Here is a 24,522-nt window from a genome sequence, read left to right on the forward strand (position 1 = left end):
AATCTGCATACAGATTTCTCAGGAGGCAGGTCAGGTAGACTGGTCTTCTCATATTTGCACAGTATGTTGTGATCCACACAGTCAAAGGCTTTGGCATAGTCAATAAAGCAGAAATAGATGTTTTTCTGGATCTTTCTTGCCTTTTTGATGATCCAATAGATGTTGGCAATTTGATCTCTGGTTCCTCTGCCTTTTCTAAAACCAGCTTGAACATCTGGAAGTTCACGGTTCACATATTGCTGAAGCCTGGATTGGAGAATTTTGAGCATTACTTTGCTAGCATGTGAGATGAGTGCAATTGTGCGGTAGTTTGAGCATTCTTTGGCGTTGCCTTTCTTTGGGATTGGAATGAAAACTGATCTTTTCATGTCCTGTGGCTACTGCTGACTTTTCCAAATTTGCTGGCATATTGAGGGCAGCACTTTCAGCATCATCTTTTAGGACTGAAAATAGCCCAACTGGAATTCCATCACCTCCACCAGCTTTGTTTGTAGTGATGCTTCCTAAGGCCCAGTTGACTTTGCATTCCAGGATTTCTGTCTCTAGGTGAGAGATCACATCATTGTGATTATCTGGGTCGTGAAGATCTTTTTTGTACAGTTCTTCTGTGTATTCTTGTCACCTCTTAATATCTTCTGCTTCTGTTAGGTGCATACCATTTCTGTCCTTTATTGTGCCCATCTTTGCATGAAATGTTCCCTTGGTATCTCTAATTTTCTTGAAGAGATCGCTAGTCTTTCCCATTCTGTTGTTTTTCTCTATTTCTTTGCACTGATCACTGAGGGAGGCTTTCTTATCTCTCCTTGCTATTCTTTGGAACTCTACATTCAAATAGGTATATCTTTCCTTTTCTCCTTTGGTTTTCGCTCTTCTTCTTTTCACAGCTATTTGTAAGGCCTCCTCAGACAGCCATTTTGCCTTTTTGCATTTTTTTTTCTTGGGGATGGTCTTGATCCCTGTCTCCTGTACAATGTCACAAACCTCCGTTCATAGTTCTTCAGGCACTCTTGTCTATCAGACCTAATCCCTTGAATCTATTTCTCACTTCCACTGTATAATCATAAAGGATTTGATTTTGGTCATACCTGAATGGTCTAGTGGTTTTTCCTACTTTCTTCAATTTAAGTCTGAATTTGGCAATAAGGAGTTCATGATCTGAGCCACAGTCAGCTCCTGGTCTTGTTTTTGCTGACTGTATAGAGCTTCTCCATCTTTGGCTGCAAAGAATATAATCAATATGATTTCAGTGTCGGCCATCTAGTGATGTCCATGTGTAGAGTCTTCTCTTGTGTTGCTGGAAGAGGGTGTTTGCTATGAACAGTGCATTCTCTCGGCAAAACTCTATTAGCCTTCGCCCTGCTTCATTCTGTACTCCAAAACCTAATTTGCCTGTTACTCCAGGTATCTCTTGCCTTACTACTTTTGCATTCCAGTCTCCAATAATGAAAAGGACATCTTTTTTGGGTGTTAGTTCTAGAAGGTCTTGTAGGTCTTCATAGAACCATTCAACTTCAGCTTCTTCAGCATTACTGGTCGGGGAACAGACTTGGATTACTGTGATACTGAATGGTTTGCCTTGGAAATGAACAGAGATCATTTTGTCATTTTTGAGATTGCACCCAAGTACTGCATTCGGACTCTTTTGTTGACTCATTTCTTCTAAGGGATTCTTGCCCACAGTAGTCAATATGATGGTCATCTGAGTTAAATTCACCCATTCCAGTCCTTTTTAGTTCGCTAATTCCTAAAATGCCAACATTCACTCTTGTCATCTGTTTGACCACTTCCAATTTGCCCTGATTCATGGACCTAACATTCCAGGTTCCTATGCAATATTGCTCTTTATAGAATTGGACTTTGCTTCTATCAGGGACTTCCCTGGTGACTCAGATGGTTAAGCATCTGTCTACAATGTGGGAGATCTGGGTTCGATACCTGGGTCAGGAAGATCCCCTGGAGAAGGAAACGGCAATCCATTCCATTACTATTGTCTGGAAAATCCCATGGACTGAGAAGCCTGATAGGCTACAGTCCATGGGGTCACAAAGAGTCGGACACAACTGAGCGACTTCACTCACTTGCTTCCAGCACCAGTCACATCTACAAACGGGTATTGTTTTTGCTTTGGCTCCATCTCTTCATTCTTTCTGGAATTATTTTTCCACTGATCTCCAGTAGCATATTGGACACCTACCGACCTGGGGAGTTCCTCTTTCAGTGTCCTATCTTTTTACCTTTTCATACTGTTCATGGGGTTCTCAAGGCAAGAATATTGAAGTGGTTTGCCATTCCCTTTTCCAGTGGACCACATTTTATCAGAACTCTCCACCATGACCTGTCCGTCTTGGGTGGCTCTACACAGCATGGCTCATAGTTTCACTGAGTTAGACAAGGCTGTGGTCCAAGTGATCAGATTGGTTAGTTTTCTACGATTGTGGTTTTCAATCTGTCTGCCCACTGATGGAGAAAAATAGAGGCTTATGGAAGTTTCCTGATGGGAGAGACTGAATGAGGGGGAAACTGGGTCTTGTTCTGATGGGCGGGGTTATGCTCAGTAAATCTTTAACAATTTTCTGTTGATGGGTGGAGCTGTATTCCCTCCCTGCTATTTACCTGAGGCCAAACTACAGTGGAGGTAATGAAGATAATGGTGACCTCCCTCAAAAGATGCCATGCATGTACTGCTACACTCAGTGCCCCCAACCCTGCAGCAGGCCTCCACTGACCCACGCCTCGGCTGGAGACTCCTGGACACTCCCAGGCAAGCATGGGTCAGTCTCTTGTGGGGTCACTGCTCCTTTCTCCCGGGTCCTGGTGCACACAAGGTTCTGTTACGTCATTATGGAAATGTAAATGAAATACCGCTATGAGATACCACTTCACAGCCCCTAGAATAGCTATAGTAATAAAAAGAGTAAGTATTGACAAGGATGTGAAGAAACTGGAATACTCATACATTGCTGATAGGAATGTAAAATGGTGTAGCTACTTTGGAAAACAGTTTTCCTAAAAGTTTTAGGAACTTTTCAGTTCCTAAAAAAGTTAAACATGGAGTCACCATATGACCCAACAATTCCACTACTAGGTCTATACCCAAACCAAATGAAAGCACATATCCACAGAAATATTTGTACAGAAATGTCCACAGCAGCATTAATTGCAAATAGGTGGAAACAACCCAAATGATGACTGAATAAACAAAATTTGATATAACCATACAATGGAATCTTATTTGCCCATAAAAGGAAATGAAGTACTAATACTGCTACAATACAAATAAACCTCAAAAACATTATGTTACATGAAAAAAAATCTACAGACATTAAAAAGAAGCATATTAGTGATTGCCTAGGGCTGGGGGAGGGAGAGGAGAGTGACTGCTAATAGATCTGAGGTGTCTTTTTGGAGTGATTTATTTGAAAAAGGATTAAAATTGATTGTCATAATGGTTACACAACTCTGTAGATGTATTAAAATCCACTGAATTGTACACTTTAAGAGGTAAATTATATGGTATGTGAATTATATCTCAATAAAGCTGTTTGAAAAAAAAAAGGAAATCAAGAACTTTCTTGGTGGTACAGTGGATAAGAATCTGCCTGCCAATGTAGGGGGCACAGGTCTGATCCCTAGTCCAAGATCAAACCTGCTGCAGAGCAACTAAGCAACAAGAGAAGCCACGGCAATAAGAAAACCACACATGGCAACTAGAGGGTAGCCCCTGCTCACAGCAACCAGAGTAAGCCTGCTCAAAGCAAAGACCCAGCACAGCCAAAAATAAAATCAATGAATAAAATTATTTAAAAAAATCAACATAAACTCTCATTTCGCTAGGTAAATCTGGGAGTAGGAATGCTAGGTTCCACAGTAAGCATATATAGTGGTGGTGGTTTAGTGGTTTATTTGCTAAGTCATGGCCAACTCTTGTGATCCCACGGACTGTAGCCTGACAGGCTCCTCTGTCCATGGGATTTTGCAGGCAAGAATACTGGAGTGGGCTGCCATTCCCTTCTCCAGGGGATCTTCCTAGCCCAGAGATCAAACCCAGTCTCCCACATTGCAGGCAGATTCTTTACCGGTTAAGCCACCAGAAAAGCCCACCCATATGTATGTTTACCTTCATAAAAAACTGCCAAATGTTAAAGTCGCTATACTGTTTTCATTGCCCGTGTCAACAAATGAAAGCTCCAACTACCCCATGGTCTTGTCAGCATTTGGTATTGTTTTTTTTATTTTTCCTTTCTTCCTTCATTTTTCTTAATGTCTTAATTTTCTCACTACTGGTTTCTCATTGTGGTTTTAACTTACAACTCTTCAATTATCAATGATGTTTAGTATCTTTAGGTATATTTACTTGCTATCCATATTCCTTTTTTGGTAAAGTTTCTACTTAAATCCTTTTGTCAAATTTTTAATTAGGCTGTTCACTTACTATTGAAGGTTGTGAGTTCTGTAGATATTCTGGATACAAGTTTTCTGTTAGATATGTGATAGGAGAATATTAACTCCCAGGTCTGTGACTTGCCTTTTCACTTTCATAACACTCTTTCAAACAGCATCAGATCAGATCAGATCAGATCAGCCGCTCAGTGGTGTCCGACTCTTTGCGACCCCATGAACTGCAGCACGCCAGGCCTCCCTGTCCATCACCAATTCCCGGAGTTCACTCAGACTCACGTCCATCGAGTCAGTGATGCCATCCAGCCATCTCATCCTCTGTCGTCCCCTTCTCCTCCTGCCCACAATCCCTCCCAGCATCAGAGTCTTTTCCAATGAGTCAACTCTTCGCATGAAGTGGCCAAAGTACTGGAGTTTCAGCTTTAGCATCATTCCTTCCAAAGAAATCCCAGGGCTGATCTCCTTCAGAATGGACTGGTTGGATCTCCTTGCAGTCCAAGGGACTCTCAAGAGCCTTCTCCAACACCACAGTTCAAAAGCATCAATTCTTCAGCGCTCAGCCTTCTTCACAGTCCACACATGACCTCACATCCATACATGACCACAGGAAAAACCATAGCCTTTGACTAGACAAACCTTTGTTGGCAAAGTAATGTCTCTGCTTTTGAATACGCTATCTAGGTTGGTCATAACTTTCCTTCCAAGGAGTAAGCATCTTTTAATTTCATGGCTGCAATCACCATCTGTAGTGATTTTGGAGCCCAGAAAAATAAAGTCTGACACTGTTTCCACTGTTTCCCCATCTATTTCCCATGAAGTGGTGGGACCGGATGCCATGATCTTCGTTTTCTGAATGTTGAGCTTTAAGCCAACTTTTTCACTCTCCACTTTCACTTTCATTAAGAGGCTTTTGAGTTCCTCTTCACTTTCTGCCATAAGGGTGGTGTCATCTGCATATCTGAGGTGACTGATATTTCTCCCAGCAATCTTGATTCCAGTTTGTGTTTCTTCCAGTCCAGCGTTTCTCATGATGTACTCTGCATATAAGTTAAATAAACAGGGTGACAATATACAGCCTTGACGAACTCCTTTTCCTATTTGGAACCAGTCTGTTGTTCCATGTCCAGTTCTAACTGTTGCTTCCTGACCTGCATACAAATTTCTTAAGAGGCAGATCAGGTGGTCTGGTATTCCCATCTCTTTCAGAATTTTCCACAGTTTATTGTGATCCACACAGTCAAAGGCTTTGCCATAGTCAATAAAGCAGAAATAGATGTTTTTCTGGAACTCTCTTGCTTTTCCTATGATCCAGCGGATGTTGGCAATTTGATCTCTGGTTCCTCTGCCTTTTCTAAAACCAGCTTGAACATCAGGAAGTTCACGGTTCACATATTGCTGAAGCCTGGCTTGGAGAATTTTGAGCATGACTTTACTAGCGTGTGAGATGAGTGCAATTGTGCAGTAGTTTGAGCATTCTTTGGCATTGCCTTTCTTTGGGATTGGAATGAAAACTGACCTTTTCCAGTCCTGTGGCCACGGCTGAGTTTTCCAAATTTGCTGGCATATTGAGTGCAGCACTTTAACAGCATCATTTTTCGGGATTTGGAATAGTTCAACTGGAATTCCATCACTTCCACTAGCTTTGTTCGTAGTGATGCTTTCTAAGGCCCACTTGACTTCACATTCCAGGATGTCTGGCTCTAGGTCAGTGATCACACCATCGTGATTATCTGGGTTGTGAAGATCTTTTTTGTACAGTTCTTCTGTGTATTCCTGCCATCTCTTCTTAATATCTTCTGCTTCTGTTAGGTCCATACCATTTCTGTCCTTTATCGAGCTCATCTTTGCATGAAATGTTCCTTTGGTATCTGTTCCTCTGGTAAATGTTCCTCTGATTTTCTTGAAGAGATCCCTAGTCTTTCCCATTCTGTTGTTTCCTCTATTTCTTTGCACTGATCGCTGAGGAAGGCTTTCTTATCTCTTCTTGCTATTCTTTGGAACTCTACATTCAGATGTTTATATCTTTCCTTTTCTCCTTTGCTTTTTGCTTCTCTTCTTTTCACAGCTATTTGTAAGGCCTCCCCAGACAGCCATTTTGCTTTTTTGCATTTCTTTTCTATGGGGATGGTCTTGATCCCTGTCTCCTGTACAATGTCACGAACCTCATTCCATAGTTCATCAGGCACTCTATCAGATCTAGGCCCTTAAATCTATTTCTCACTTCCACTGTATAATCATAAGGGATTTGATTTAGGTCATATCTGAATGGTCTAGTGGTTTTCCCTACTTTCTTCAATTTCAGTCTGAATTTGGCAATAAGGAGTTCATGGTCTGAGCCACAGTCAGCTCCTGGTCTTGTTTTTGCTGACTGTATAGAGCTTCTCCATCTTTGGCTGCAAAGAGTATAATCAGTCTGATTTCGATGTTGACCACCTGGTGATGTCCATGTGTAGAGTCTTCTCTTGTGTTGTTGGAAGAGGGTGTTTGTTATGACCAGTGCATTTTCTTGGCAAAACTCTATTAGTCTTTGCCCTGCTTCATTCCATATTCCAAGGCCAAATTTGCCTGTTACTCCAGGTGTTTCTTGACTTCCTACTTTTGCATTCCAGTCCCCTATAATGAAAAGGACATCTTTTTTGGGTGTTAGTTCTAAAAGGTCTTGTAGGTCTTCACAGAACCGTTCAACTTCAGCTTCTTCAGCGTTACTGGTTGGGGCATAGACTTGGATTACTGTGATATTGAATGGTTTGCCTTGGAAACGAACAGAGATCATTCTGTCGTTCTTGAGATTGCATCCAAGTACTGCACTTCGGGCTCTTTTGTTGACCATGATGGCAACTCCATTTCTTCTAAGGGATTCCTGCCCACAGTAGTAGATATAATAGTCATCTGAGTTAAATTCACCCATTCCAGTCCATTTCAGTTTGCTGATTCCTAGAATGTCGACATTCACTCTTGCCATCTCTTGTTTGACCACTTCCAATTTGCCTTGATTCATGGACCTGACATTCCAGGTTCCTATGCAATATTGCTCTTTACAGCATTGGACCTTGCTTCTATCACCAGTCACATCCACAGCTGGGTATTGTTTTTGCTTTGGCTCCATCCCTTCATTCTTTCTGGAGTTATTTCTCCACTGATCTCCAGAAGCATATTGGGCACCTACTGACCTGGGGAGTTTCTCTTTCAGTATCCTATCATTTTGCCTTTTCATACTGTTCATGGGGTTCTCAAGGCAAGAATACTGAAGTGGTTTGCCATTCCCTTCTCCAGTGGACCACATTCTGTCAAATCTCTCCACCATGCATAAGTTCTTAATTTTGAAGGTGAACATAGTACTGATTTATTCATTTATGGATCATGCTTTTGGTGTCTAACTTTTTGCTGATTTAAAAAAAAAAAAACTCTGCTCAATCTAAGGTCCAAAAGATTGTCTTATATTTTCTTCAAGTTATTTTCTAGCTTTAGGTCTTATTTTGAGATCTATGAACCATTTTGAACCAGTTTTTGCATAGACTATGGGGAATTGTTGCACTGAGGCTATAATAAAGAAAAATTTTCTATTTTGATGTTTGAAGGCTAACTGCCTTAAAGCCCACTTCCCTCTCCCTTTGCCCCACATCTGGATAAGTCAGTATGAAAGCCTGGCCATTCTCTCCACTATCAATGGGAAGCTAAAACCATGAAAATCCCACACACGGGAACTATCACACTCCAGGTCACAATGAAAATTAAACTCAACCACCCTACTTCACTTTTGCTTCATTCTGGACTAAACCTAAGACCTCTCCTTAAGGAATCCTTTTGCGTTGACTTGGTGAGTAAACCTTATTTCCTATTTCATATCCATTGGTGCCTTTCTGTCATCTGTTAAAATATTTATACGAATTCCTGAGCAAGGGGCTGCCCAGTGTCCAACAGAGGATATTAGATGCCCAAATAAGATGGAGTTTTTTTATATATGAACATACAACTATTCCAGATTATCCTTTCTCTACTGAATTGCCTTAGTACCCTCATCAAAACAAACTGACCATTTTGCATGTCTGATTTCTCTATTTTTTTCCGTTGATCTATAAGTTTGCCTATTTGCTATCTTTACTCTTGAGTATTGCAGTAATATAATAAGTTGAAATCACAAGTTTTTCAACTTTTTTGTCTTTTTCAAAATTGTTTTACCTTTTTCTAGTTTCATTGTTTTCCTATATCAATTTTAGAATCAGCTTGTTACTTTCTATAGGAAATCCTCTCCTCCTGAGATCTGGCTGGAATTGCATTGACTCTATAGATGAGCTCAGGACAAATGGTTATCTTAACAATATTAACTCTTCCAACACATGAATATGGTATCTCTCTCCACTTATGTAGGTATTCTTTGGTTTCTTCCATTAGTGTCTTATAATTTTCATTATATAAATCTTGCACATGTCTTGTAAAGCTAATACTAAATATTTTACAAGTTTTGGTGCTATTGAGATGGTACTTTAAAATTTTTATTTCCAATTGTCCTTGGCTATTATATAGAAATACAACTGATTGTTATATACTGACCTTCTATCCTTCAACCTTGCAGAATTCACTTATTATAGAGTTTTTTTTTTTTAAATCTTTCTGCACAGAAAAAGATTTTCTGCACAGACATTCTGTCCACGATTAGAGCCGATTGCTGCCCTTTGAAACACACTGTTAAAAGAATTAAAACAAGCCACAGTCTGGGAAAAAATATTTCCCTATCACATATGCAGCTATTCCACTCTTAGACATTTATGTCAGAGAAAAGAAAGTATATATTCCTCCAAAGACTTATATGTGAATGCTCATAGTAGCTTTACTTATAATAGTTAAAAGCTGAAAACCACCCAAATGGCCGTCAATAAGAACATGGACTAAAACAAAGTTTTGCAGTCTATCCATACAATATAATATTATCCAACAATAAAAAGACACAAACACATAATAATATGGATGAATTTCAAAGCACTAATACTGAGTTTAAGAAGCCAGACATCCTCCCCCCACCACAAGAAGTACATACTATATGAGGGGTCTCAAACAGTAGGACACGACTGAGTGACTGAACTGAAAGTCCTTTAATTGTTATCAGATTGATTAAAAAAGCCCAATTCAATCCCCTAAAAAATTCTTAGTGGGAAGAAAAAATGACTAGTATAAGAATTTTTACTGTCATGTGTTTCTTTTCCAAAATAAAAAAAAGTAAAGGTAGAAAGAAAACTAGTTAAGGTTTTGCTAAACAGGTAGATAAAATAAAATAAACCACTAAATTTCAGGCTTCTCTTCACAATATTTACAGTGAAAAAATAGTTCCAGTGCCCAACAAGAAAAAAAGACAGAGTATATTAACTTGATATAATATCACTATTTACATGAAAAATATGCAAACCAAAACATGGACACTAAACATGGACATTTATATAAAACACTAAGCAGGAAGTTTAAGAAGTCCAAGAGAGTACTCACCCACTGATGACAACTACATAAGAAACATAAATCTCTATATTGTTTTTGTCAATGCACAACCAAATGCACTAATAGTCACACTGATCATCCAAACAACCTCAGGAAAAGGAATGTTTTTCATTACATCAAGTTCAAAACTGTTGGAGTAAACGTAATGAAATCCTTTGAGTTTCATTAGTTTTTACTGAAGCACAATTATTTGGCTAGAAAAAACTAATGAGAGAATAGCTTTAATTTATACAAATAAATTTCATAGGGTAGAAACATAAATGAAGCTTTAATTAATGAAGCTTTCACAAAACCACATACCCACTTTATTTGGCTTGTCTCACATATTCATTTACTATACACACCCACACACTCGCACCTTATAATGTAATTCTAAGATTCAAGATCTTAGGACTTCCCTGGTGGTCCAGTGGCTAAGACTCCAAGCTCCCAATGCAGGAGGCCCACTGGGTTCCATCCGTGGTCAGAGAACTAGATCCCACATATCACAACTAAGAGTTTGTATGGCACAATGGCCTGGTGCAGCCAAATAAACAAATATTTTTTAAAAGATTCAAGATCTCACTGTAAGAAGAGCAATAAAGTGTAATGCCAAGGGTCTATGCAATTTATTTACCTTCAAGCATTTTCCACTTTTAGAGCAGAACCAAAGATATGTTACAATATGTAAGGGGGTGAGGGGAGGCCAACATGATGTATAATTACCTAGGCAATTAAGCAATTCAACAATTCTCCAACTAACTTATTCACTTTGTTAAAAACTATTCTCTGCACAGTTGTTCAGTCATGTCAGACTTTTCGTGACCCTTCGGACTGTAGCCCACCAGGCTCCTCTGTCCAGGGAATTTCTCAGGCAAGAATACTGGAGTGGGTTGCCATTTCCTCCTCCAGGGTATCATTCCCAACCCAGGAAACGAACCCATCTTCTGCACTGCAGTTGGATTCCTTACCGTTGAGCCATCCAGGAAGCCCTAAAAACTCTTTTAGCCAAAGTTTACTAGGGTAATCTATACAGTCAAGGCCAGTCAGATACAAAGCCTAGATCGATTTTCCAAAATATTCAAGAAATCCTGCCTCAAGATACCTAGATGCCTTTATTCTGTATCTCTTTTTACTTTTTAGTTCTTAACAGGGTTAGGGTTTTTAGAATTTACAGATGCACTTATGGAGGGAGAGAATTTCTGTAAATGGTGATTAAAATTCCACACTGATATGTGTACTTGCATTTTCAGACCCAGAGTCCACACCTTCTATCAGATTTCCAATGGACTTCACGACCACAAAATAGGTTGAGAAGTACTACTATGAATCCCACAGGGACACTTTTCAAATCTAAGTGATGTAATTATATTTCTCCCAGTTGACAACTGCTAAGTAAAATAAGGCATTCTATTCACAGAAGTGAAGGCTCACAAGCTTTAGGCTGCATCCATGGAATAAAAGCAGGAGCTCAAACCTATCTGCCCTATAAAAGATACTGCTTGTCAGTATACAACCCACTCTGAGGTAACAGAAAAGGTTAACATCTCCTTACCAAAAAGCCAAGATTCACCTGCAACAACCTGCAGTACTCTGGTAATACACAGCCTTTTTTTTTTTTCATTAGTCTTTTACACTAATTTTTTCTGCAATAATTAAAAGTATATTTTCATTTTTTTCACTATTTTAATTACCAAAATGGCAAATACAATTATCCGCTTACAAAAATCCTTGATTTTCAGTACTTCAAAATAAAACTCATTGTAGGATATCAAAGGAAATAGCATTCTTCACCTAAAGACACAAAGTAATCCTTTTCGTAGTAACTAGGTTAAATCTATAAGAATCCTTTGCCATCAGACATCTAAAATATCACAGGACTTAAGGCATAATGTACTAAAACCAAAACTGACAGGACTTTCAAAACTAAGTAACAGGACTTCCCCGGTGGCCCTGTAGTTAAAAATCCGAGGACCTGGGTTTGATCCCTGCCTGGTCTGGAAATATCTCACATGTGAAGGAGTAACTAAGCCCATGTGCCCAACTACTCAAACCCCTGCAGAGCTCTACAAGAGAAGCCACCGCTATAAAAAGCCTGTGCAGGGCAACTAGAGAGTAGTCCCTGCTCACCACAATTAAAGGAAGCCCATGGGCAGAAAGGGAGAGCCAGCACAGCCAAAAATAAATAAATAAAAAAGTTTTAAGGTAAGTAATAAAACTTACACTTCCCACGATTGGGGGGGAGGAAGGTAAATATGAAGTTCATCGTTAAGATTAGGAATTACATTCACAGGCTAAAAGTCAAAGTTTAAAAAAAAAATCACTGAATGTCTACTTAAATTTTAAATCAAGGGAAAAACCCTTATTCAAGGTTGTTCACTTTCAGCTTCTTAAATATTTCTTGCTTATTATATCCGTTTTTCCCACAGATATTTGATCAGAAAAATCCCTTTTAAGTGTTTCATAAATTAAATTCCAGTATTCCCACTATGAAGACTTGAATATTTCATCAGATTTTTAGGAAAAGACTAGCCTCATTCATAAGCTACATATAAATCTAAAAGGGGAAATACGTTTCTTGCCAGAACCTATTAAAAAAAAAAAAAGAAGAAGAGGAGGCAAAAGTTGATGAAAGAACACTGCTGCCACGTCTTTTCCCTTCCCCCACTCAGTAGTGGCTATTCCATTCCTTCAGAGTGCATTCCAAGGGAAAGTCCAAGAGCCACAGCTCTCAAGAGAAACCAGAAACAGTTAAGTTGAAACTGGCAAGCCTCTTTGGCCTTTTAGATCAATTTCCTAAAAGGAGATCCAGCTTCTGCTTCATCCCTTTCTTAAAGCAAACAGTGCAAAATTCCAAGTCCTGTCCATTCTATCCGGAACGTCTATGTTGTTAGTGTCTACGACCTGACTGCATTTAATACATTCGATTATTTAGGAGAAATGGTCTTATGAAACCATTCCCCTGGCCCCCTTAAAAACATGCAGCTGCGGGCCATCCATGTAACTCAACTCAGACTTCTCACACAGCCACGGAATTTGATTTACTGATGTGGACTTTTAAAAGCTGCAAATTCGGCTGAGAGAAAGAGAGGGGGAGGGGAGAAGCTCATGTGCCTTTAAAAAATTTTTGTAGCAGAAGAAGGAAGGAAGAAGACTAGCTTCCCAGTTCACTGGAGGATCTGACAGCCGACTTCCTCAACCTAGCTGCCGGAAACTCGCTGCCCGGGGCTACCTCCAGCTGCTCAATCAGCCCGCGGCGCGCAACAGATGAGTTAAACCTGAACTTTCCCGGGTAGGTCTGCTTCCCAGACCCCACGACTCCGGCAGAATAAAAATGCCCGAGCGCTTCAGCCTCTGGTCTAAGCTTTAAAAACCGCTCTCTATTGCCACATGCTAACCATCTGCGGCTGTGGAGGCCGAAAACCCTTGCATACCCCTCAGCTTTGAAGGGAGGGACCCACGTAGGCGAGGCGCTTGGAAAACTCAACAGGGTGATTCCTCCCCAGGAAGGAATATTCAAGAAAGTGCTGGTCCCCGGGGCGGAGACTGAGGCTGCCGCAGCCCTAGCGGTCCGGGGCGCCAACCTGCGAGGCGGTGGAAAGGGGAGCACGGAGGACTGCTAAAGGGCCTCTGGGGCTCCCAGGGGAAACGGGGCTCAGGGCGAGTCTCCAAAGGAGAAAGTACTGAGGCAACAGTAGTAAACTGGGGAGCACACCCCCCGCCCCCGAGCCATACCACGAGAGGGGGCAGGGACCAGACCAGCAGAGCCATCGAGAAAGGCCACGGCTGCCCAAGGACTGCAGCCTCAGTCCCCAAGGTCGGGCGAATGTCTCACCTGGGAAGTGGCACGCGAGAGCTGCGCGTTCTTCAGTACCCGGTCGCCTGCACCCGGCCGGCTACCTACTCCTTTCCCTCAGCCCGCTGGCGGCGCGACTGGGCAGCAGAGGGAGCCAGTTAGCCCTTTTATAACCTCCAGACTGCGACGGCTGCGCTGAGGAGGAGGCGACTGCAACCCTCGCTACGTGAGCTCGATCACACCAGCGGCCCGGCGTCTGCGCAGGCGCCCAGCCCCGGCCCTCTCCGCCCCTACCCGTGGCCCACGGCCCACGCCCCGGACTCCTCACCAGCCCGTGGAGTCTGAGGCCGAGAGGAGGGACCGGCGGGCGGGCCTGGGATGTAACGCGCCTGCGCGGGGCTCTCACCACGCCACCGTCTCCACGGTTACTTGGGATTTGCGCTGCTTCTTTCAACAGGTTGTTTAGAGCCTGAATTTTGGGATCAGCACCTCAATCAGGCCTGAGCGACGAAAGCACCAGCGAGGAAATGTCTTAAATGTGAGAAGAGGAACATAGAAGCGTAGAAAATAGAGCAGAAAAGAATAAGTATTGGGTGGAAAACAACACAGTATATTCTGTCTTGCTGTCTCGGCCCTGAGGCTTTTTGCTTTACCTACCTCCCTCTGTCACCTACACTCATTTTATGTGTATCTTGTTCCATCTCACATCTTTATACTTAATCAGTAGATAACGGACTACGCGCTCCGGAGATTTCTGGGTTCAATTTCTGGCTCAGTCCCATAAAACTATGGGGATTGATCTCTCTGTATCGCAGTTTCCTGCAAAATGAGAATGACAAATAGGTACCTCATAGTACCTTCCTCGTTGTGAGGATTAAATGAGATGATGTATGTAAAGCACTTAGAACATGCTTAGCACACAGAAAGGATTTGGTAATTATTAGATGGTGCTGTAGTGGTCATGTATGGATGTGAGAGTTGGACTGTGAAGAAAGCTCAGCGCCGAAGAATTGATGCTTTTAAACTGTGGTGTTGGAGAAGACTCTTGAGAGTCCCTTGGACTGCAAGGAAATCCAACCAGTCCATTCTAAAGGAGATCAGCCCTGGGATTTCTTTGGAAGGAATGATGCTAAAGCTGAAACTCCAGTACTTTGGCCACCTCATGCGAAGAGTTGACTCATTGGAAAAGACTCTGATGCTGGGAGGGATTGGGGGCAGGAGGAGAAGGGGACGACAGAGGATGAGATGGCTGGATGGTATCACTGACTCGATGGACGTGAGTCTCAATGAACTCTGGGAGATGGTGATGGACAGGGAGGCCTTGCGTGCTGCAGTTCATGGGGTTGCAAAGAGTCGGACACGACTGAGCGACTGAACTGACTGACTGAACTGAGCATATAAGAAACCCAGTCTTGTGTCTGGTCTTCGTTTAACATTTCCCTTAGCCGTTATATTCCTAAAAGAAGTCTTAACTATCTGGAAGCAGACAATGAAGGAAAAAAGACTTCTCTAAGACTTGTTAGTCATTAAACATTGTTTCTAAAGTTTTCCATGAATGATAAACGGCACAGCAATAATTAAGATTTAACTCTTATCTAGGAGGTGGGGTTGATTATACAGATAAAGAAATAATCATAGAGAGGGTACTTAGGGAACATTAGGCAACTCAAAGGAAATACAGTGAAAAATATAGTGAACCACTAATCAGCGGTTCTCAGAGTGTGGTCAGGGAATTCACAGGAAAAAAAATTACTTCATACTAAAAGTTTATTTGCCTTTTTCATGCTAATGAAAGTACAGTGGGGTTTTGCAGAGACTACAGGTCCTGGGATATTGCAACAGAGTGCACACAGAAGAATGAGAATCTTCTATTAGGTCAGATATTTAAAGAGATCTGCAGAAATGTAAAATAATGCCACTCTTCTCACTAATTCTTTTTGCTCTGGAAAAGTTATTTTTTGTTAAAAAGTATTTTAACATGTACGTGCTAAGTTGCTTGAGTCATGTCTGACTCTGAACCTATATGGACTGTAGCCTGCCAGGCTTCTCTGTCCATAGGATTCTCCAGGCAAGAATACTGGAGTGGGATGCCATGCCCTCCACCAGGGGATCTTACTGACCCAGGGATCCAACCCCTGTCTCCTGCATTGGCAGGCGGGTTCTTTACCAATAGCGCCACCTGTAAACCCTGTTAACGTATAGTCAAAGTGAAAGTCACTCAGTCGTGTCCAACTCTTTGTGATCCCATGGACTATACAGTCCATGGAATTCTCCAGACCAGAATACTGGAGTGGGTAGCCTTTCCCTTCTCCAGGGGATCTTCCCAACCCAAGGATCCAACCCAGGTCTCCCATTAACATGTAACATGTAATAAAGTGGTTACTTTATTATTGTTGTTTTTAAATGAATTAAATATTTTGCATGTTTGTTTTAACTGCTGATACAGTCAATTTTGATAGATATCCACGTAAAAGCATTTTGGAGTTCTCAATACTTTTTAGGAGCATGAAGTGGTTATGAGATCAAAGAGTTTGAGAACCACTAGTCTAAACAAAAAGCAGGGAGCCTTTGACCTAAAGGGCAAGGCAAAGATCTTTTCCTTAAATCTTGGTCTCAAGTAAAACTATAATCAGTGGTATCCACTGGCCCTATATAGAGCAGAAAATCCTGAAAACTGCAATTTACCCTGTAAATAAAATGGCTCCAGACCTTGAGACAGATTTAGTGAAGCTAAGAAAGTCTCAGCTTTAGGGGGACTTCATTTGCAGTAGCCCTGTCCAAGACCCTGGAAGGGACTTAGCAATACACTCACACAGTCTTATGCTTTTGTAAAATTTGTGAAAGTAAACATTTTACCTGCAATCTTTAGACTGCTAATTCTTTTCTCACTGATTTCCCTCTGTCACACGTCCCCTTGTCTAGTGTTGGAATGGCTAGAAGGCATTTTTATAATAACTGAAGGGAACTTCATTTAGAATACATTTGGTTTGAGTTTAGTGGGATTTATTTCTGTAATTCACAGTCACTCCCATGTATAGTTAAGCTATTTTCAGCTGTCCCAGTGTAGGAGTGGCATCCAAGAATACTCCTACCACCCATTGTTCTGACCCGCCCAGCACTGTAAAACAAAGGTAAAGGGTCAGACACTAAACGCTGAGAAATTCTTCCAATTATTGGATGTATAAATTTTTAATTAAAGATTTAGTGCTTATCAATGCTTAACCAATAAAAGTAAGTAAGTGGGTTTTTTTTTTTTTTTGGCAGAATTTAATTAGGATATCCATAACAAACTGGTTAGAATGTCATCAGTTTAAAGAAAACTGATGTGCCCTGAACTCTTTAAAGTCATTCAAATAACCTTATTGGGTTTTTCCCAAATGTGACAACAATCCTAAAAATTTACATGACATTATCAGAACTATGAAGCTGAAACTTCTTACTTATCCCTATCAATATCATTTGATTGCCCAAAAAGGACACTTCATATCAAATCTACATATGACCACCCACATCATCATCCTTGCTTAGTTAAAATGAAGAGGCAAATACTTTAGGGGGTAGAAAAGACATGAATCCCCTCTGAATGGTCAAACATGGAGGTAAACCTCCATTGGCTTCCCCAGTAGCTCAGCGGTAAAGAATCTGGCTGCAATGCAGACACATAGGAGATGCAGGTTCGATCCCTGGGTGGGGAAGATGCCCTGGCAGTGGGCATGGCAACCCATGCCAGTATTCTTGCCTGGAGAGTCCTATGGACTGAGGAGTTTGGTGGGCTACCTAGGTCAAAAGAGTCAGACACAACTGAGCACACACGTACGTAAGCCTCCATTAAATCTCTTCTTTTACTTCTGAAAATTTCATCAATCAAATATTTATTTTAAAAATACTTAAAGTCCTATATTCTTAGGAAAAGCCTATTATGTAGCCACTGTAATAGCTAATGAGCAGAAGTGATTTTAAATTCAGTTAATAGATAAATGGACACTCAACCTTGTGAACAAGCTTCTGAAAAATCACCCAGTCATTGACAGCCTCCCACTTTTAAAGTTAGCCAGACAGGAACAGCTTTACTCTCATGAACACATCTCTGAATTGTCAACAGTCTCTCCAGCAGAGTAATCATGCTTCCACGGCTGACGTCAACCCACTTTAACCTCTGAAAGTCAGCCAATCCCTGAACTCCATCTTTCACAAAACCTAGATAAGATCAGCAGAGGGAATGTGTCAAACAAGTATAGTGTTTTTCTAACATAGAAAGTAATAAGTCAAGTTTTTACTTCACATTTTGAATGATGGTTTCTTCCCTTGACACTGAGCACTAGTGTGCCCAACAAAAAAGGCAGCCATAACAGAAGACACCGACCCTGTTATTGAAGGCATTCATACATTTGAAACAATTAGAAATTATTTGATAGAGTGAATAAATGTTGAATGTATTGTGAGGATAAGATACTACATACTTGGAGACACTGCTTTGAAAAGCATGTGCTGTCCTCACTTGCTGCAAGTAATAAGTCTTTCCTTCTCTGGAAAATAAAAAAAATAAAATAACCTTGAGAGTTAGGAGACTGAATAAAGTTAAATTTGATAAAATAGATAATGGTGGGTAGGTTCTTTAGCAGGGGTTAAGATGATGGAAGCAATATTTTAGCAATATTGTGCTATGTGAATTAGAAGAAAGTGGTATCTAGATTAGTAATCCAAGATTCACTGAGTAAATATTTGGGGAAGGCCTACCATTGTGTCCAAGACACTGTCTACTGCACTGTGGAAGATCAAACTTTAATTAAGACAGTCTCTGCTTTTAAAGAGTTTATAAACTTATTGGATAGAGTTAAAACCTGCACTTGTGGCAGTGGGAATTCATTCATCCAATAAAGATTTCCCTGCTGCTGCTGCGTCGCTTCAGTCGTGTCCGACTCTGTGTGACCCCATAGACGGCAGCCCACCAGGCTCCCCTGTCCCTGGGATTCTCCAGGCAAGAACACTGGAGTGGGTTGCCATTTCCTTCTCCAATGCATGAAAGTGAAAAGTGAAAGTGAAGACACTCAGTCGTGTCTGACTCTTAGCGACCCCACGGACTGCAGCCTACCAGGCTCCTCCATCCATGGGATTTTCCCGGCAAGAGTACTGGAGTGGGGTGCCATTGCCTTCTCCAAGGTTTCCCTATATGAGCCAAATAATGCTAAGTGCTGGGAATATGTTTCCTGCTCTCATAGAACTTGGGGTCCTTTTAAGGAAATGAACAGTACACTTAAATAAATAAGTGAATAAACAAAAGTGACAAGGAAAATGACCAGATGCTATGAAGAAGAATAATGGAAAACAGTAATAGGAAAGACATAATTTAGATTCATAGCACAGGGAAAGTGTCTCTGAAGAAGTGACATAAACTGGAGACCTGAGTTAGCCAGCCAAAGTATGTAAGAACAATCTTTTTGTTCTTATTCACGTAAGAGAGAGGACAGGTTGTGTGAGAATCCTGTGGCAGGAAAAAGCTCCGTGCCTTTGAGAAGAGAAAAGAAATTCAGTGTGATTGTAGAGCAATAAGCAAGGGAGAAACTGGTATGATCGGTATGCAAAGCTCAGTCAGCGGGGCCTGCTTAGTACTGGAACAAGTACAGTGGGAAAGCATTGAAGTATTCAAACAGTGCAGTAACATTATGTTATTTACCGTGAACAAAGTAAAAACACAGTGTAAAAACATATGAGTTCTCTATGTCACTGGGGGTGGGATGAGCCTTGGAACAAGGAGTGATAGGGATTTCCTCCTTAATCTTGAGTAAGAACATGAAAGTCAAGAGATGAGTTATTCTAGAATGCAGCTGAAACTAGAAACCACTCCAGTCACCAACATCCTGTCGCTGTGGCACCGAGGAGAGTGGCTACAGTAGGGCAGCCAGACCACCTCCACCATGTGGCCTCAACAGGGACACTCACTGTGGCAGGCAGAATAGTGGCCCCATAAAGATGCCCACATCTTAATCCTTAGAACCTATGAATATGCTATTTTACACAGCAAAAGAACTTCGCAGGTGTAAGTAAATGAAGGACCCTTATATGCAGAAACTAGCCCAGATTATCCAGTTGGGCCCAATCTGATTAAATAAATTCTTTAAAGCTGAGAATGTTTCCTTGCCCTGATCAGAGAAGGACATGAGGGTGGAAGCAAAGTGAGATATTTGATATGTTGCTGATTTGAAAATAGAGAGAGGAGTACCAGGAGTCAGGAATGTAGGAAAGTAGCAAAGAATTACCTCTAGAAAGTAGAAAAGAATTGGATTCTTCTCTAAAGCCTCCAAAAAGAGACACAGCCCTGACAATACTTTTTTTTATTTTAGCCCAATGAGAGCACTGTCAGAGTTATAACCTATAGAACTGTAGGATAATAAATTTGTGTTGTTTAAGCCATCAAATTTGTGGTAATTTGTCATAGCAGCAATAAGAAACTGATTTACCTACATATATGATCACAACTGAAACAATGTCTGAAGATTATGACATTTCTCAAGGGTCAGAGTAAATTTCCCAATGTTTTCTCCTAGCGGTGAATGCAGTTATTAGGACTGACCCTTTACACCAGACAAACATTCTTGAAATCACGGAAATCGTCTGAGGAAGAGGACTCCAGAAAATAAGAACGATCTTCTCTCAAAAAGCACAATAGGAGTATTAAGACCTCTAATTTTAATATGAAGAGGCATATGACCTACTCATATTTTGCTCTCAAGAAGCAAGACATGTGAATTACATAAAAACTGTGCCATGGTCTTTAGTTTGGAAAACTGGCCAAATAGTCGTTATCAACAAACAAAATAAGGAAGTTGGGAAAGTGAGCTGAATTTGTAGAAAAAATGAAGAATTTGATTCTGAATCTTAATGGATTTGAAATGACAGGGACCATCATAGGCTACACACTTACTCTGCTAATTAATAACCAGTTTGTCAATATTAAGCAGATTTCCACAACACAACAGGAACTGATACAAGGGCTAAAATTCTGACTCTTTATCTAGCTGCAGTTCTAATTTAAAAGTAATCTGGTTTCTTTAGATTTAATTCTGCTCAACTTGAATCAAGCACATTTTAACTGTTCATATCTCTCTGCTGTTGGCTGAGAAGGCAGGGTTACCTCGCCATGGAGTTCATTCATGTTGTTCACCAACTGGTTCTAGGGCTTTTCTCTTCCCAGACAGAAAGATCTACTCTTCACATTCTCTGAAGTTAGTTGTGGCCAACTAATTTGCTTTGGTCAATGAAGGCAACATATTTGAAAGTCAGAATGTGTTTCACCATGTTCCCTTCCCTCTGTTGAAGTTACCACGGAAGCTGTATCAAGATGAAATCTTCATCAGTCTGGGTCTCTGAGTTCCTACAATGAACAGAGCCCCAAAGTTACACTGAATGTATAACTTGTCTGAAAAATAAACATTATAGAATGTTAAGTTAGAGTTGTTTATAATCATAGCATTACTCTTTTAACCTACTTGCTGCTTAAACAAGGCAAGCGAAATTTTTCCTTTACAAAACTTATGACTAGAATTGTACTTATTAATTATATTTTTACCTGGAATGGACACTGTGGGTTGCCTACCTAGTATTCATTCTTCCCTTCACCAACTGTATTAAGACTTTCCAAATTATCCAGCCTTTCAGTTTAGGTGTGATTGTACTTCTGCTTAGGATGTAAAAAACTGCAAGGAATTCTGCTTCCACCTTTACAGTGGAAAAAAAATCAGATAATCTACAAAATCGTAAATGTTCTTCAGCATATTAGAGAGCGCAGGTTGCAAGGCAATCAAGTAACCTGAGTTCCAAAGAGTGACGGGACACAAGTTTAGATCTTTGCAGAGTTAAGAAAAAACCCAGCAAAAATTTTAACAAATTGTTGAAGTCCCAGTGTTATCAGTTTGGAGCCTCAAGCACAAGGGGAGACTGTACTACCTGTTCTTCCCACAAGCTTAGTGGTGCTCAAATGAAAGACTGGGAGTAGGGCAGAAGAGCACAGAGCTGCACTGAATGGCGCAAACCTTTTTCCCCAGGATAAGTGGCAGGAAACCATTTGCTCCCCAGGGCACAGGTAAAGATTCCTTGTGGATGGAAAAACTATAGAACAGCCCTCTATTCTTAGGGGAGAGGCAGGAAACTCTCTTGGACCCTGGATCCTTCACTGATAACAAGCTGAGGTCTACTATTGCTGAGGGAGAGGCAGGAAACTCTTGTCCAAGACCAACCATGAAAGGCTGAGGTGGCTGCCTTTCAAGAGACTGAAAAAGTCCTATCTCCTGAGGCCCAGGCACACAGGGCCTGCCTAAGACTGAGACTGGACCAGAGGACAGAGAATCTCCACACAAACTCAGAGAGGAGAGAGGTAGAGACTGTGCTGAGGGTGTAGAGAGAGAGCTCCTCTGTGGCATAAGAATGCAGGGACAACTGAAAGTCAAGGGGGAAGCAGGAAAGCAGAAAAACTCTCTGGCACCCCAGCCCCCACATTATGTAAGCACAAGGACACAGCTTCTTCCTCCTGAAGGAATTTGAAGGTTGTGCTATATAACAAAAGTAACTATAGCAACAACAAAGCCTCAGCTCAGCTCAGCTCCTAATCAGACTGACAACTTGACAGAAGAAGAGATATGTTCATTGCAAGGTGTGGGCACAATTTATCAAAAAATAATACTGTGCTACACACAATGTCCAGCATTCATTAAAAACCATTAGATACATAAAACAGTTAAAAAATCCACTGTCAGGAGATAAGGCTCTCAACAGGCATGGATTCAGAGATAAGCCAGATGTTCAAACTATCAGATAAGGACTTCCAAATAACTAGCTAAAAAAAAAAAAGTTAACAACATGCATGAACAAATGGGGAATTTCAGTAGAGAGATGAAAATTACAACAAATAGATGAATTGAGGCCAATTAACAAAGAGTTTCTCAATATTAAGCAAATTGGCTAACTTGAATTTTGCTTACTCATTTATTCATTTCTTCAATAACTAGTATTATTTTAATCTTCCCCAAATTTTTAAATAAATAAAAACAGAAATAGTCAAATGAAACGCTAGGGAGGAAAATCCCATGATATTTAGAGAAAATTCTCTTGATGAAGTCATTGGTTATTCAACACAGCTGAAAAAAAGATCAAGTCATCCAAACCAATAAATCAAGTGGGAAAAAAGTGAAAAACAAATAGAACATCCAAAGCTGTTGGATCAAATAATCCAACATATATGTAGCTGGAGTCTCAGAAGAAGAGAGACAAAATGGGGCTTTAGAAATATTTGCAGAGATGATGGCAGAAAACACTCCCAAAGCAATCAAATATATTAAATGCAGATCAAAGAAACTGTTCTCCAAAATCAGGGGTGGCCCCTCATCCTGATAAACCTGATTCATATCAGTAATATCACAATCTGTCTTGCCACAGTGATTGGTTTAGGGACGGGCACTTAACTCAGGCCAATTCATGTCAATTCATGACATTCCTTTGACTGCAGGAATTGTTTGGTTAGGGGATTATAACCTAAACTGACCCAAACAGAGTGAAGACCAATACTTCTGCTTCGAGGTTGAGTGGACATACTGCCTGGATAGTAACAAGAAAGTAAATAGCCCCCAAGATCTGTTAGCCATTCTTTGACCATGAAGGAAGCCAACTTGAGGACAAAGACAGCTCATGAAATAGGTAAGAGGTGAGAGAAACAGAGTAAAAACCTCAATCCAGTGGTATCTGAGCCCTGAACTTCAGTTAGATGTTTTAGCTATGCAAGCTAATGAGTTCCTTTACTGTTTAAGCAAATTAAATTTGCATTTTATCAAATTTCAGTTGCAAGTAACCAAGCACATCTTAACTCATGCAGTACCCTATATGAGTATGATTCATTGTAGAGAAGGCTCCAACTCATCTCTTAACTGTTCTCTGGTTTTGAACCAAATTTCTAATTCCCAAGGGATATGTACTCATTTTCCAAGAGGAAAACAATGATGTCAAGAGAATACTGCCTGTTACCAAGTAACTGGTAAAACTGAAAACCTATGTTAGTTAACACTTATTCATTCATTCAACAAATATTTACTGAGGATCTACTATTTCAGGAATTTTATCAGGTATTAGAAATAAGACACGGTTGTTTCTCAATTTTCTCTGTGAACAATTTATGGATAGCATGAAAGCTGTTTCAGCCTTCATTTGCACTTCCTTTTCCATGTTCTGTTATCTTTCCTTAGCAATGTATATAACTCATTGAATATAAATAGCTTGAGTCCTAAATATTGAATATTTTCAAGTGCTATAGTTTTCAGGAGAATATCCAACAGCTATTCTGTCAGGCATGGAAAATGTATACAAAATTTTAAAATATTTTACTGAAAACAATAAGTTCCATTTCAGAAGAATGCTTCTATGTATAAACAAATAGCATCTGCCTTGGCTGTCAGAAAGATTTGTAGAGCTTTGACCAGTCCAAGTATTTCTTTGACCCGATTGAGCTTGTCAGGAACTCAAACAAACCAGAGAAGAATGCCAGAAATTCTAACTTTATTTAGTGAAGCGAGATTCAAGAGTTTAGGACTTGAAATTCATTCAGTCACAGAATTATAGTATTTGTCAGGAAGAAAAACTTTTGTTCTGGAAGGAGCTCTAGTAGATTCAATGAACCCAAGTTCTTGTGCATCATTAACAGTACAGCAAGGTGTCCCTGAGTGAATCCCTTTAACTTTTATGCTGAAATTTCTTCATCCAGCAAATGGCCATAATGATATTTCCCCTATCAACTACTCAAAGACATATAAGAATCAACTGAGATGGCTGTTTTGAAAGTTCTTGGGAAAGTATGAAATACTATATTAATATGAGTAATC

General features: G+C 40.4%; 1 protein-coding gene across 7 annotated transcripts in view; it reads right to left on the bottom strand.

Moving 5' to 3' along the window:
- The window catches only part of P4HA1 (prolyl 4-hydroxylase subunit alpha 1), a 100,226-nt gene extending 86,256 nt beyond the window's left edge, over positions 1-13,970 (bottom strand). For 4 of the 7 annotated variants that reach the window (XM_061405291.1, XM_061405294.1, XM_061405293.1 and 1 more), the window contains exon 1: positions 13,700-13,891. The gene's annotated coding sequence lies outside the window, so the exon portion shown is untranslated. Of the gene's footprint in view, positions 1-13,699 lie in introns of all 7 variants that reach the window. The other 3 variants (XM_061405290.1, XM_061405295.1, XM_061405289.1) reach the window with 2 other exon arrangements.
- Positions 13,971-24,522: the final 10,552 nt, after the last annotated feature.

The sequence above is a fragment of the Bos javanicus genome, chromosome 28, assembly GCF_032452875.1.
Source record: "Bos javanicus breed banteng chromosome 28, ARS-OSU_banteng_1.0, whole genome shotgun sequence".
NCBI classification, from domain to species: Eukaryota; Metazoa; Chordata; class Mammalia; order Artiodactyla; family Bovidae; genus Bos; species Bos javanicus.